The sequence below is a fragment of the Equus quagga genome, chromosome 21, assembly GCF_021613505.1.
Source record: "Equus quagga isolate Etosha38 chromosome 21, UCLA_HA_Equagga_1.0, whole genome shotgun sequence".
Classification (NCBI taxonomy): Eukaryota; Metazoa; Chordata; class Mammalia; order Perissodactyla; family Equidae; genus Equus; species Equus quagga.
The window spans coordinates 23,424,063-23,440,610 of record NC_060287.1 but is presented as its reverse complement, the minus strand read 5'-3'; the positions used below and the strand labels follow the sequence as shown (position 1 = coordinate 23,440,610).

Here is a 16,548-nt window from a genome sequence, read left to right as displayed (position 1 = left end):
ATTTCCTGATAAGAACTGACTTTTTTTTTTGTAATACAAGGATATGAATACAGTTAATGTGAAGGTAATGAAAAAAATAGTTAAAATTTAGGATTCCAAATGATTTTAAACCTCTTTACTTTAGTCTCATCAGTGGAGTGCCAACGTTGAAGAGGAGTGACTTTCAGTGGGAAAAAAAAATCTCACCCTGGAATGAATTGTTGGGAACACCATAAATCCAGAGACTTTTAGAGCAAAAACCCATTTTAGAGGCCAAGAATACCCTCTTTTTAGAGACATAGAGAGGTTAAGCGCTTTGCCCAAGGTCACGTGGCTAAGGAGAAGGTAAAACAGGGACTGAAAATCATGTTTCCTGACAACTTAACCCATACTCTTTCAAAATCCACACTCAGTTGTTGCTACACTCTGCATAAAATGCGAAGGAGAGAAAGAAGAGATGAACGCAATCACCACAGAAAGGGAAGGACTGAAGTTCATGTCCAAGAATGTCAAACTTTAATGTCTTTGTATGACAAAAATGTAAGAATGGAAGACTACACCCATCCAAAATTGAATGAATTGTATTACTTATATTTCGATACATCTTTATTGTGGATATGTGGTTTTTCAAGAAATTTCTGTCGTGTTGAATTGATGTGTGAAAGCTTGAAAAACACAGATAATTTTTGTCTTGAATGGTTCTCAGACTACAATTTAAGTATACTTTTAAAAGTTCATATCTTTGGTTAATTAAAATACACTCATATTTTTCTTTCAATTATAGAAAGTTCTTTGCCTTTAAACCCAGCTAAACCATAGAGAATGTCACAATTATTCTAATACTCACATAAAGCAAAGTGAAATGTATTTTATTTACCTCATTAAGTTATATTCTTAACAATAGAGGCACAGTTGTTGCAAAATAAGAAATTATCTGAAGATCTAGTAATTTGTAACATGATCTCTGTGTATCTCACATACATATACTTATATTCATCCCCTCCTTTAATTCATTTAGCAAGCAAAAATTTGTTGAGCACTTATTACAGGCCTGGCTCACCACCATAAGGTTTACAACATAAAAATATAAATTATTTAAAATGTTCTTTCTGTTTCCTTATCAGAAATATCCACTTAGACCATAATACCTGTTAGAACAAGATAACTCCAGACCATTGGTCAAATGTTTATTATCAAAACTCTCCCTGGAGGAAGCTGTAACTGTGGCTCACCTCACCAGCAGCAATTTAATTTTTCCTGGGTTCTAAGGGTTCTAGTTGCCCCAGACACAACAGAGGAATAAAATAAAGTCCTTGAACCCAGGAAGCTTATATTCCATTGGAAGAAACAAAAATAAACATATAATATAATGGATAATATAATATCAGGCAGTACAGAATTCAAAGAAGAATGATAAAGATAGCAAGTAATATGAGTGAGGAGTTAACTATTCAAATAAGATGGTCCAGAAAGTCGTCTCTGAGTGGATGACACATGCACAGAGACAGGAAAAAAATAATAAAGCAAGCCTGTGTATATATTGGGGGAAAGCATTGTAGCCAAAGGAAATAGAAAATATTTAGGTGGAAATATTTAGCACGTTCAAGGAACAGCAAGGAGACCAGTGTGGGAGGGTACATGGGAAAGGGGGAGCATGATAGAAATGTAGAACCTTGTCCTCATCTTTTATAGTCAATGTGATGCAACGTCCTTTGGAGGGTTCTGAGATAGGAAAGGATGTAATCTGATTGGCATTTCTGAAAAGGTCACTTTGTTTTCTGTATGCAAATTAGACTCTAGGAGAACAAGAGTAGAAGGCAAGTTATAAGGCTTTGGGTGGCAGTCCAGGTAAAGGTTTTGTCAAGGGCAATAATGATGAAGAGCTTAGAAGTAGTTGGATTTTAGACATATTTCAGAGATGCAGCCAAAGGACTTATAAATGTATTTTGGCTACAAGGAATAGAACCACAGTGGTTGGGCCTGACCGACCAGGTAAGTGGCAGTACCTTTCACTGAAATGGGGAAGGCTGGAGAGAGGAAGATATCAGTGTTCATTTTGGTGGCCTGGTAAGTTTGAGATGCCCACTAGTCATCTACAGAGATGTCAAATAATTGAATACTTGAGTCTGGAGTTCAGCGAGAGCTCACGGCTAGAAAGAAAGATTCAGAAAACACCATCCTATTGATAATTTTTAAAACCAGAGGACTGGATGAGAGCACCTGAGAAATGAGTGTCAATTAAGAAAGAGGAGGGTCAAAGACTGAATCCTCGACATCTTACGGATCTGAAAGAGAAGAAGGAGCCAGCAAAGGAGTCTGATGAGGAATGGCCAGGTGAAAAGCAGAAAATCCTAGAGAATGTGGGATCCAGGAAGGCAGTAGAAGAAAATATTTCAAGATGGAAAAAGTTATCAACCGAGTCAAATGTGGCTAGAGAAGGAGATGAGGGCTAACCATTGACCACATGGAGATCAAGATGGAGGCTTAAAATTGACAACCCAGAGACTGTTAGTGATCTCCATGAACAGCATAAGGAGAACATCTTAACAGAGTGGGTGTGAGAGAGCATAGAAGGTAACGGTAATGTAGCTAACAGGTATAAAAACATTTTCCAGGAATTTGGCTATAAAGAACAGAGATATTGGCAGTAGCTGGGGAAGAAGCCTGGTTATATATCCTAGATTTTCTGGTTGCAACTATAGATTAGTTTCTGCCCTATAATCAATTGAATATTTATAGGTGGGGGTTTCTAAATGCACAAGCCCTTTCTTAAATTGTAAATTTTAATGTCAATAATAGCCATAATAAAACAAATTTAAGCTCAGGATGCACTTTTGATATTATCTGGAAATATTCAGCAGAAAAAAATGCTGAGAAATGCAAAGTGATAGTTTCATTTAAGCTAGCAAGCATCTTAGAGCTCTTCCACCTCTCCCAGAGGACAAAAACTACTGTGCACACAAAAACATTTGATAAATACAAGTTGGATTGAGTTTTATGCCCCCAAATCCAGAGAAATTATAGTTTAAAGGAATATCAAAACAAAATATTTGAGGTTGCCTACAGATCAGGGTTCTGCCAAGAAATCTTAATGGCCGTGTTCACAAAGTGTAGTACAAAGCAACTACATGGGCAATTTAGATGAGAAATATTTTTTTTTAATTTTGGAAAAGCTAGAAAAATGAAACCAAATTAACCAACTAAGAGATAGATAGTGGGAATTCTGCTACAACTTTATTTCATTGTTTATGTTTTATATACCAGAAATAAGAAGTGAGTCTTCTCCAAAATGTTCCATCAATTCTCCGTTTAATCATTTGAGTTTCTTTTCCTCTGAGCCTGCAACATTTACAAGATCTTTTCCTTTAATGAAAACAATTTTGGCTGTGCACTCTGAGTTAAACATCCTCTCTCCATACACTCAAGACTCCATTTCCAGGAGACAGGAGAGAGCCTCATGTCCTCAGAGAAAGACCACCCCTCCCTGGCCTCCACACATCACTCAGAAGCCGTGAAGGGGGTGTCCTCACTACCTCTCAATAGTCAAAGACTCAACAACACTCTCTGCTTTGAGGCCACCAGGATTCACCAAATTATGGCCCTTTCCACTATTTATATGAGTCATCCCAAGAAACTCCAACTCTCAGGTGACACTTCATCTTCTCTAATCTCCCACCTCTCCCCGCATCCCTGAGTCTGTCTCAATCCCTGATATCGCCCCACTGAAACTCTTCCACTGTGCCCTCTGGACCTCAGGTTAGACATCCCCAAAACATCCAACTACCTCAACCTCTCCTCTTGGGCTTTACTGTTCTTAATCTAACAGATATCTGGATCTCCCTGAGGGTATGCTGCACCTCAAACCCTCTCAAGAGGTTGTTGTTTGCTCCCACAACCCCATATCCTGAACGGGGAGCTTGGGAAATGTCCTCCTTGCCTCTCATTGCCACTTCCACATCATTCTATCCTTCTTAAAAAAACAACTTTGAATCCCTCTTGTTTCTCAAAAACCTTAGCATCCAGTTTAGTGTTACTCTGTTTCCAAAACTACTTCTGTCTTCAATCCTAGTGATTTCAATATTCCTATAAATGATTTTCCCAACATCCCAGACTCTTGGATCATTAAACACCTCTCCTCCATAATCTTGATCTGAACCATTCCTCAACCACAAACTCCCATGGTCTTAACCCAGGCCTTGTCATAGTAAATAAATTCAACTCCTCCTTAACCTCAAATTCAAAAATTCTATTCTCTAACATACAACAATCCTGGTCCAATAAAATCTTCATTCCTGTGATCTTCCACCCTTTCCATTCATTCTCCTAATGTCTTTCTTTTCTTCCTTACCCAAACTTAAATTCCATTTCAATCATTATAAATCCTCCCATGTGAGCACACTCAACCCCTTGGTCCTCTCTCACTTTGTAATATACTTTTAGCAAAACTTGAACACTGGTCAAATTCATCTCCCTACTTTCTCTACCCTTCATCTATGCAACTAAGAGTGGCTAGAATCAAATGAATAGACATGCTGGTTGGTCTTATTTTAAATTACTGACTTCCAACTTCAAGTGGACTCTATTGCTGCCTGGAAATTGTGCTACATTTCCTTAGACCACTCACACTCCCATTTATTAAATGATTATAAGATACTTCTCTTCTCTCCTTTAACCCCCAACACCTTCCCTCTCTTTCATACTCTCAAATTATGATCTTGCTTTCCACTTCACTGAGAATAATTAAATAATCAGAAGAGAACTTCCTCAAGTTCTGGCCACCACTACATTGACCTATGTACAAGCATTGGCCCCCATACACTATAACTTTGCTCCTATTACTAAACATCAGTGATCTTTAATGAGTTGTCCCTAGCCCAGCAGTATCAGTATCACTTGGGATATTAGAAATGCAAATTCTCAGATAGACTCAGACCTACTGAATCAGAAACTCTGGGGTGAGGTCCAGCAATCTGCATTTTACCAAGTGCTCTAAGTGATTTTGGTACATGCCAAAACTTGAAAGCCATCAGGGAAACATTTTTCAAAACTGTGTTGGGTCCTCTCCCAGACACAGTGTCTTAATTTTTAGGGGATATCAGGAGTTTTAAGAGCTCCCCAGGTGATTCTAATAGGCAAGTTTGAAATCCACTGCTATGAGTGAACTGTCCATGTTCATATCTAAGGACAACTTCTCAATCTGATTATTAACTTTCATCCCCTCTTGCTAACTCAAAGCGATTGCTCCCGCAATTCTCTTCTCTCCTCTGTCTCTCTCTCTTGCATCTTCAATTTTTCTTCTTCACTACATCATTCCCATTTTTTAAAACCCGCTGCTCTAGTTCTTGTTAAAAAAAATCCCTCTTGACTGCACCTCTCTCCAGTTACAGCCCTATTTTTCTACTCACCTTTCCAGCAAAAACACTCTCTTTTTTTGAGTATTATCTTTTTTGATACAAAACACTTAAGAGAAATCTCTATTGCTCATTTCCAATGCATATCTTTCCATCCCCATTCTCATTAAACCCACTGTAATCAACTTTCCCCCAACTAGTCTATGAAATCTGGACTTGTCAAGGACACTAATGACTCCATGCTGCTAAATCCAATGGTTAAGTCTCGTCCTCATTATACTTGATTTATCAGCAATAGTTGACACTGTTGATCACTCACTTCTCCTGGAAACACTTTCTTCACTTTGTTTTCAGGAAACCACCTTGTCTTCTTTTTAATTCTTTCTCCCACTGGCAGCAACATCTCTGACTCCTTTGTTAATTTCTCCTTCGTATTGGAATGCTCCATGCCCCAGTCCTTGGTCCCCCTCTCATTTCTCTCCACACTAGGTCCCTTGGTGATTTTATCACATTTGATGACTTTAAATACCATATGACATGAACATCTGCAAAATTTCTATCTCTCAGTAAGACTTTCCTCTTAAACTCAAGACTCATAAAGCCAACTGCGTATTCACCATGTCCCAAAAGACACTCAAACTCAACGTGTCCAAAACTAATTGCTGAGCTTTCCTCAAAAGCAGTGCTCCTTCCAGTCTTCCCAAAATCAATCAATGGCAATCTATCCTTCCAACCTGCAGTCATCCTCGATTCCTTGACCCTTCTCTTTCTCTCTCAAACACACACTCCAATCAGTCTGCCAGCAAATCCTGTTGGCTCTACATTTAAAATTTATTCAGAAACCCACCATTTCTAACAGCCTCCTCTGCATCTATCTTTAAACAACCACCTCTATTGCCTGAAATAGGCAAACAGCATCCTCACTGATCTTGCAATTCCACCCTTGTCTTACCACAGCAGACAGATTTTTAACTCAGCAGCCAGATATGTCAGCTAATGTCATCTTTTCACACAGAACTCTCCAGTAGCTCACTGTTTCACTCATAGTAAGAGCTAAAGACTTCACAGTCCCTGACAATGCCCAGCAAATTCTAGTTAGCTATTTCTCTGATCACATTTCCTAGTTCTCTTCCACTCAATAGCTCCTCTACAATCACAGCGATATCCTTGCTATTTCTCTTCATGGCAGCCATGATTTCACTTCAGAGCTTGTGCCATGTCTTCAGTCTGCCCCTCCAGACCTACTCTCCACTCTTCTCAATCCTGCTATGTTCCCTGGAAGGATGAACTCTATGATGGACCACAATGGTCTCCCTGCTTCCAGGTGGATTTGGCCAATGGAGAGCCCAGCAGAAGAACTGAAGGAAGGATGGGAGTGAGGTTAGAGTCTTTCCTTTCCTCTTCTTTCCAGTGCTTCCTTCCTGTAGTGTTGGTGCAGGTGCTGCATCTCTCAACCTAAGGTCACAGCCCCTGTCAGGCAGACTCTCAACACAGCTGTCTCTGACTCCAAGTCCCATTAACCACTTACCAGTCACCCACTCAAGCCTAGTGATGATTATAGTGCCCCACTGTCTCTAGCTTTGGAACACTATACTGTCCCTTGTCATTTCCCCACCACCTGCCAGCATCTTTGTAAATGATCACTTTTTTCAACTCTCCTCAGAATATCCAGTCTGATGGTGTCATCGGTCTTCTGCTCTGACTGATGCAGGTCCTTTGCACTTGTTCTTGCCTCTACCTGTAGCACCCTTTCCCAGGATGTGATGCCCATCACTCACTCCCAAGCTTCTTTCAAGTCTCTGCTCAAATGTCACCTTCTCAGCAAGGCCTTCCCTGTTCTACACATTCAAAATTGCACCTCAATGATGTCTCAATAAAAAAAATGAAAAATAAAATTGCACTTCTCCTTGTTCTCTTTTCCTGTACATCTTTCCTACTTCTTTATTTTCCATGGCATTTCTCATCCTTTAATATACAACTTATTCACTTACTTGTTTTGTTTATTGCTTATCTCCCCCTCCCCCAACTAGAAGCTAAATGCCTGGAGGACAGGAATTTTTATTTGGTTTTATTCACTGCCATATCATGAGTACTTAGAACAGTGCTTAGCTGCATGTGGCCAGCATGTAATAAATGTTTCTGGAACGCACGCAAAACAAAAACAAAAATAGAACAAATGAAAAAACCCTCCTAGACTTTCTCAAAAAATTAAAAACACAAATATCATATAATCCAGCGATTCTATTTCTGGGTATTTATCCAAAGAACATGAAATAAAAAATACAAAGAGATGAATGCACCCCTATGTTCTATGCAGCATTATTCACAATAGCCAAGACTTGGAAGCAACCCAAGTGTCCATCAAGGGATTAAGGGATATATATATACAATGGAGTACTACTCAGGCACAAAAAAAGGCAAAATCATGCCATTTGCCACAGTATGGATGGACCTTGAGGGTATTATGCTAAGCAAAGTAAGCCAGAGAGAGAAAGACAAATACCTTATGATTTCACTCATATGTGGAAGATAAAGAAACAAACAAACACATAGGTAAGGAGAACAGATTGGTAGTTACCAGAGGGAGAAGGGGTGGCAAATGGGGTAAAGGGGCACATATGTATGGTGACAAACTAGATATTGTTCATCATTGGTGAGCACAATGCAGTCTATACCAAAGCTGAAAGGTAACAATGTACACCTGAAATTTACACAATGTTATAAACCAATGTGACCTCAATAAAATAATTTTTTAAATAAATAATTTGTTTTAAAGCCCTCCTAAACCCCTCAAAGGTTAAGAGAGCTTGACAATCTTGCCAAGTTTTAGTGAATTACTCTGTGATCAGTTTAGCCTTATCCAAACCCAGGCAAATTGTTAACTAGAGATTTTATTGAGTCTCACCACTGGTGACTGAAGATTCCTATTTGAACAGGTAAAGTCTAGGAAGACAGATTTGCCCTTCAAAATTCCACTTTTAAAGTAAATGTTAAAGTCCATAAATCATTTCAGTTGCTTAATTAAACATAAAGCTGGGTCTCAGAAGTGTACTACAGGAACAGCTTTATTTTGATGTGTGTTATTATTCAGTGTTATCTATCTCCTGGCAGTTTATTGATCCCTATTTTGTGAGTTCACAGGAGAAAGTAATTTTTTACTCAAATAATTTTCTATGGATGAATTCCCAACACCCAACGTACTTGTTCCTGAGAGATGTACAAAAGCCAACAGCCCCGCATTTCTCTCAGCCTTTGGGTCTCTAATTCTCTTGCTCCCTCAGTTCATCTTCCACTCATTGAAATTAGGAAATTTTTGTTCTTTTGTGAATGAAGCCCTCTTGACACCAACCTACCCGGGATGCGGGTGCGTAATCCATAAATAATTTAAAGTTAAAAGAGCCGTCACTCTGATGATTTCACTTGCATCTTGTTCTTAGAAGCTTCCTTTCATGTGAGGATCTGACAACTTTTAACAGCATTATTGGATAATGATAGCTGTCTTCCTGCTTCCATCTTTGCCCGCTCTGGAAGTCTCCACCACTGCCTTAAGCCTGCTATAAGAACTCTATTGTTTCAACCGAATTAAGATGATGCTTTCCAAGGTTTGTGTATTGTGGTTAAAACATCTTTGCAATGATCCATCCGACTGCCTTTTACACTCTGTTAGAGACATAGGACAAAACTAAAGTAGGCAATATCTAAAGGTGATGGCCCTTTCATATGCCAATATCAAAGTGACAAACATCAACTAATAAGGCAGAACAATCATTTTCTTTCAGCTTCACAGGAGGATTCGTAACCCCTTGATTTATGATGATGAAATGTGTTTACTTGGTAGGATTCTGCATGTAATAATCTGCAATGGATATTTCATAAGTAAGTAATTGCTCAACAGTTATGATTATTGGTTTCCATGTATTATAATAACATTCTTTTCTATTAGAAACTCACTTTTATTCATTGTTAGAAATGTGGAATACACAGAAATGCAAACTAAAGGAAAATAAAACTTACCCTTATTCCCGTGAGGCAGAAATGGAGATGCATCACTCATTCTTGTTCAAAGAAGGAATCACTGGCCAGCTTCGAGGAGTGTGCCTGGCTGACAGCCTCCAACTGTTAACTCCTTCAGCAACTGCTTCAGCTCTCAAGCTGAGGTCCGGCTCATCTCAGGGCAGCCTGCAAACAATGACAGTGAGGCCATGTTCGTCAAAGTCATGGTAACCAAAATCAAGAAAGTGATGCGAAGACCTAGCTATCTCCACACACTGTGGCCCCTTTTAATGGGCAACCTTTGCTCCTGAGCGCCTATGGGCCTAGTTGAGACTGTCAGGTCTACATCGAAATCTGATAGTTGCCCTGCCTAATCCTCCTTCCTCCTCTTTTCTTTCATGGGTGTTACTCTCCAGTAATCCTTTTTGGTTTTCTTAGTTTTTTTGGGGTGTTTTGGTGAGGAAGATTTGCCCTGAGCTAACATCTGTTGCCAGTCTTCCTCTTTTTGCTTGAGGAAGATTGTCCCTGAGCTAACATCTGTGCCAGTCTTCTTCTATTTTGTATGTGGGATGCCGCCACAGCATGGCTTGATGAGCAGCGTCTAAATCTACACCTGGGATCCAAATCCACAACCCCAGGCTGCCAAAGCAGAGCCTATGAACTTAACCACTATGTCACCAGGCTGGCCCCTCCTTTTGTGTTTTATTGTGGTAAAATAAATATAACATAAAATTTACCTTATTAATCATGTTTAAGTACATAATTCAGTAGTGTTAAGTACATTCACATTGTTGAGCAACCAATCTCCAGAACTTTTTCATTTTGCAAAATTGAAACTCTGTACCCATTAAACAACAATTCCCCATCCTCCTCTTCCCCAGCCCCTGGCCACATCCATTCTACTTTCTGTGCCTAAGAATTTGACTATCTAGATAGCTCATGTAAGTGGAATCATACAGTATTTATCTTTTTGTGACTAGCTTATTTCACTTAGTATCATGTCCTCAAGGTTCATGCATGTTGTAGTATGTGTCAGAATTTTTTCTTTTTAAGGCTGAATAATTTTCCATTGTATGTATACACCACATTTTGATTATACATTCATCTGTCCATAGACACCTGGGTTACTTCTACTTTATGGCTATCATGAATAATGCTGCTCTGAACATAAATGCAAATAACTCTTTGAAATGCTGCTTTCAATACTTTGGGATATATATTCAGAAATGGAATTCCTACATCATATGGCAAAAATATTTTTAATTTTTGAAGAACAGCCATATTGTTTTCCATAATGACTGCACCATTTTGCATTCCAACCGATGGTGTGCAAGTATTTTATTTTCTCCACATCCTCAGCAATACTTATTTTTTGTTTTTTTCCATAGCAGCCATCCTAATGGGTGTGAGGTAGTATCTCATTGTGGTCTTGATTTGCATTTCCTAGTGATTAGTGATGCTGAGCATCTTTTCATATGCTTCTTGGCCATTTGTATATCTTCTTCCAGAAACGTCTATTCAAGTCCTTTGCCCATTTTTTATTATTTATTTATTTATTTTTGGTGAGGAAGATTGTCCCTAAACTAATTTCCTCTATTTTGTACATGGGTCACCTCCACAGCATGGCTTGATGAGTGGTGTAGGTCTGCGCCCAAGATCTGAACCTGCGAATCCCAGGCCACTGAAGCAGAGTGCACGAACTTAAGCACTATGAAACTGGGCCGGCCCCGTTTGCCCATTTTTTAATTAGATTATTTTTTTTCTATTGTAGTTGAATTGTTTATATATTTTAGATATTAACCTCATCAAATATATTATTTGCAAATACTTTCTCCCATTCTATAGATTGCCTTTTTGCTCTGTTGACTGTGTCTTTTGATGCACAGAAGTTTTTAATTTTGATATAGTTCAATTTACCTATTTTTACTTTTGTTGCCTGTGCTTTTGGTGTCACATCCAAGAAATCATTGTCAAATCCAATGTTACCACACACTTTTCTCCTGTTTTCTTCTAAGAGTTTTAGGGTTTTAAGTCTTATACTTAAGTTTTTGATCATTTTGAGTTAATTTTTGTATATGGCATTAAGTAAGGGTCCAACTTCATTCTTTTGCATGTGAATATCCAGTTTTCCCAACACCATTTGTTGAATCTCCAATAATCCTTTTACACAACTCTGTCACAGTGTCTGCTTCCCAGCACATCCCTGAACCAGAGGTGGCAACCGCTAAGATTCTGTATCTATCGTCCCAGTACTGTGCCTATCTCTCTCCCTCTCTCCTTTCGTAAACACACACACACACACGCACACTGCTGTATCTATTGCTTTTTTAACATAACAATATATTGTGTATGTGTTTCTTTTTCATTAGATATTTTCAGCACCATCAAGTTTAAAAATGGGCTATCTCTGTGGTAACCCATTGTGTGTAAATACCATTATTTACGTAACAAATACATTATTTTTAATGACCATATATTAAAATATTACTTCATTTTTGAAAAATCCTGTTTCCTTTAGAAGATTGACCTACAAAAAATTCTATGCTTGAATTATAGAAAAAGCTTTATTGGTAACATATTGGTTATTGTTCCAATTATTGTTATTTTTATTCTTCCTTTACACGCTTTTGTATAAAATATGCAAAAGGAAATATTTAGGCTTCTATGCCTTATATAAAAATACAATTTTCCAGACCTTCATATGATGCTCCATGAGACCTAAAAATGCACTTTATCCAAGTCTAGCTGGAGCTGACGGGGTTTTAATTCCTACAGGCACAAGATGCCCTGGGATGGCAAAGATACTTAATGTTACTCTTATTGCATTTGACCTCAAGGCTGACCAATGCCCAGAAACCCATTCTCCAGCAGCCTCCAAGCTCTTTTGGCCCTAGAACTTCTAACCCTGGAAACCTACTGACTTCAAAGACTGCTAAGACTCTAAAAGATTCCTGACACCAGGGCAGAAGCAACTACAGGCAGAGCAAAGCCATGGAAGACAGGACATCAAGTACCCCCTGGCCTCCTACTGCCTCTGTGACTTTAGTTACAGCACTTATGAATTCAGAGCCTTGCTTTCCTCATCTCTAAATTAGCAATAGTAATTGCCTTCTGCTCAACGTTGTTATGAACTTCAAATCAGGTAACATGTGGGAAAGCAATTTATAAATAGAAGGCATAATAAACATTTCAGTTGTTATTCTTAATAATTAGTGAGTGTGCTGCGAGTATGCAAGTAACCAGTGACTTCAGTGCCCTAGGCTTCTTGGGAAAGCAGGAGGGTAGTCAAACATCAATTCTCACATGTAACAATTTAACTCACCGCAGCTGGTCACACTTTTGCCAAGTTGTGCTAAGGCTCCCAAACACTGCTCATTGACTGACCTGAAGCTTTCAGCCTAGTCAGCAGCAGCTTTTCAACTTCTGCTGAGTAGCCACAGCAGCCAGTGTTGGAGATTTTGTTGAGTCCTTAGACATTCAATGGTGCCCAGCTGGTCTAAGTCCTCTTTATCAGAACAACCATAGATTCCAGGTAGAGTTGGCATGATCCGCTGGCAGAATAAGCAAATGCTTTTGGTTCCGGGCCATTTGATATTGCCCAAGAGTGAAGTCACTGGCACTTGGATGTGAAGAAAGTACAGATTGCCTCACCTATCCCTGGGAAAATTTAAAGTCTACGTACAAGTACCAAAGAGCAGAGCCAACCGGGAATTCCATCCTCCAGCATCCTCAGTCTCTGAGGTATAAAAAACAACTCCATCTGAGGAAGTTTCCTCACCCGTCTTACCCCCACTATATCCGCGCCCTCCTCCATCCACCCCCACCGCTGTCAAATCCTTCTGAAATCAATGAACCGAACTTTATTTAAAGTCTTTACTTTGGAACATAAATATGAAGAGAATGTTCATCATGGTCCCTCTATATGATTATAAACACCTGTGCCTCTGCTCTAGTTAAGAAACTGAGACGTTGTTTTCTGATTCTTTTATCAAAATACCTGAAACATTACACTGTTTAGTCTTTCAGTCAAAGGAATCTAAAGCTGAAATGGGGGATCCAGCCTGCTTCTAAGCGAAAGATCAAGACGTAAGGAAATAGAAAGTCGGTTTGACATTGTTGATAACTCTGGATACAGCACTGTGTCCAACAGGCAGCCTAACCCAGCTCAAAATCTTCCCCTGGCAGCAGTATAGTAGGGACTGTTTATATTAACTTACCGAAAGAAAAAAATTACTGGCGGTGAATTAAAATCAGAACTTCTCTTCTCCAAGCACCTGCGCTTCAATAGGTAGAAAGAGAGGTAAAGACGGAGGAAAGAAAGGAAAGAAACTAGTTTATACATAAAGAGGCAACAGTATTTATGCAGGTTGCAAGCCTGGATAAAGCTAAAAGGACATGTAAAAATAGTATCTCTCCTCCTCTACCTCACACGCACATTTGAAACAAGTCAAAAATCTATTTCTGAGGTCTCTCAACATAATTGCTATTAAAAAAACTCTTTCCAACATTTCCTTGGATTCTATCCCCTCCCAGATCACTTATGCAGCCCCTCCACAAAATCCTTTCCCAGACTCCCATGCTGTTCCAGCCACCGTCCCACACCTCCCTTAGGCTTCACTTTGGCTGCTCCAATCCCTTGCTTTCCATCTAATCCTCCATCCACCACGTGGGTCCACCTTCCTTAACACTGAGTAGATTTCTTTTCATAGGTTGAACAATGACCCTGATATTGTCAAATAAAATAGACATAGTTCTGTTCCTACCTTACTTGTCAATATTGTGATATTTTTCATTTGACCATCACCTCGCTCTGGAGTGCCCTCCCCTCAGCGTCTGAGATATCTCTCTCCTGGCTTTACTCCTATTTCTCCTTCTGTTCCCTTTCACACTCCTTTTGCAGATTTCCTTCCCTTGGTAATCTACTAAATGTTTAGGTTTCCACAGCTCTATCCTAAGCCCTCTGCTCTAATCAGTCTACCAACCATCCCTTGGCCAGCTAATCCATGTTTATGTGCTCATGGTTGTCCTCTACTGGGCTTCAATCCTGTGTATCCAACTGCCCATGTCCCACAGTGCCCTCAAAGTCAACACATCTGAACCCTTCCAAGCCTCATCTTCCTATATTTCTGTGAATGGCTCCCCTTTCCCCTCAGTTACCATGGCCATAAACCTCACAGACATTCCAAACACTCTTTTTTTTTTTACTTGCTATTCCGTGTCCAGTTAGTCACCATCCTACAAATTCTATCTGCTTCAGTTGTCTCAAAATCATCTTTTCCCTGGATCTCCACTGCCATTGTTTTAGTTCACACTCTCACTTCACTCCAGGTTTAATGAAATAGCAAACTAACTAATAGAAAGAGATAAATAATGATGTCTTCCTGTGTCAGCAATGCCACTCTCCACCTTCAACCTCTATTCTAGCCAACATCTATTATAATAGTGATTAAGAATTTCAAGATTTTGGAGAGGATGTGGAGAATAGGGAACTCTTATACACTGCTGGTGGTAACGTAAACTGGTGCAGCCACTGTGAATAACAGTTTGGAGATTCATCAAAAAATTAAGAATAGAAATACCATATGATCCAGCTATTCCACTTCTGGGTATTTATCCAAAGAACATGAAAACACTAAGTCAAAAAGATATTCACACCCCCATTGTTCATTGCAGCATTATTCACAATAGCCAAAGCTTGAAAACAGCTTAAGTGCCCTTGATGGATGAATGGATAAAGAAGATGTGGTATATATACACAATGGAATACTATTCAGCCATAAAAAAGATGAAATCTTGCCATTTGTGACAACATGGATGGACCTTGAGGGTATTATGCCAAGAGAAATAAATCAGACAAAGTCAAATACTGTATGATTTCACTCATAAGTAGAAGATAAAAACAACAACAACAACAACAAACAAATACATAGGTATAGAGATTAGATTGATGGTTACCAGAGGGAAAACAGAGAGGAAGGATCGCAAAAGGGGTAATAGGGCACAAGTGTATGGTGATGGATGGTAATCAGTCTTTGGGTGGTGAACATGATGTAGTCTACACAGAAATCGAAATATAATGATGTACACCTGAAATTTATATAATGTTATAAACCAATGTTACCTCAATTTAAAAACAAAAAAAGAATTTCAGGATTTCGAGTTAGAGAGCTGAGACTTCTGATCACATACTAGCCATAACCCTAGGGCAAAGTTCTCTAAACTTCTATTTTCTTCACTCTAGAAGTCTAAAAATACTTTTTTCAGAGATTTGTTAGAAGAATTAATGAGATACTATATAAGTAGCTCTTAAGCATTGCCTGGCACATAAAAAAATCCTCAGTCAATAAAGAAAACCTACAAAGGTTTACCTTTTAATGTTACCTTACCACAACAAAAATCTGATTAGTTATTTTACTTTCCTGTTTATAATCCTAAAATTACTTTCCAGAGCATCGAGAATAAGTTCAGACCCCTCATTTTAGTCTCTATGAACCTCATCATTTGGCTTCTGCCTATCTTTAGCTCCACCTCCTCAATCACCCTCATATGCCATCTCTTCCCTAGACACATGGGACAATCGTAGTTTCCAAAACATACCCTGTTGTACCCTCAGCAGATCCACATTGCTATCACTTCTATGTAAAATGTCTTTCTCCTTTTTATCAGCTAGAAGATTCCTATTCATTCTTTAAAACTCAGAGCAAATCTCAAAATCTCCTGGGAAATGTCCTCTTTCTCCACAGTTTCATTTAGAGGCTCTTCCATGTAAACAGGAATAACAACTTGGGTACCTACATCTTGATGTAACTACATCAAAGCTTGTATCACCTTGTTCTGTTCGTGCTTCCTAACTCGACTGTCCTCTCCAACCCCCCTATCCAGTACCATGAACTCCACAGGTACAAGGATCTTGTCTGCGTCTTCACCTCCTCATTTGCCTGGTACATAGTGAGTGTTCAACACAAGTAGATGAAGGAAAGAATGGAGCAAACAGGAAGGTAAGAATGAATAGATGAAAGAAGGAAAAACAAAGCTACTTCTTACTATGCTGAAGTCCTGGGGTATTATTTCTTCAGCTTCTGAAAGCTCAGAAATGCCCAGAAATGCAGCAAGAGGCGTTATAATCTCCCATGTAGAGAGTCTGGCTTTCCTCTCCCTGCAAACCATCTCCCAGGCAGCTCTGCTTCTGTGCTTTCTATTCAGCTGAATCCCTGCCTCCAGCCCC

General features: G+C 39.1%; 1 long non-coding RNA gene across 1 annotated transcript in view; it reads right to left on the bottom strand.

Annotated features, from left to right (window-relative positions):
• LOC124231476 (uncharacterized) overlaps nt 1-16,548 on the bottom strand; it is a 134,279-nt gene that overhangs the window by 33,012 nt on the left and 84,719 nt on the right. Inside the window, exon 2 of the long non-coding RNA XR_006886540.1 lies at nt 9,345-9,509. This is a non-coding gene — a long non-coding RNA (uncharacterized LOC124231476). The remainder of the gene's footprint in view (nt 1-9,344; nt 9,510-16,548) is intronic.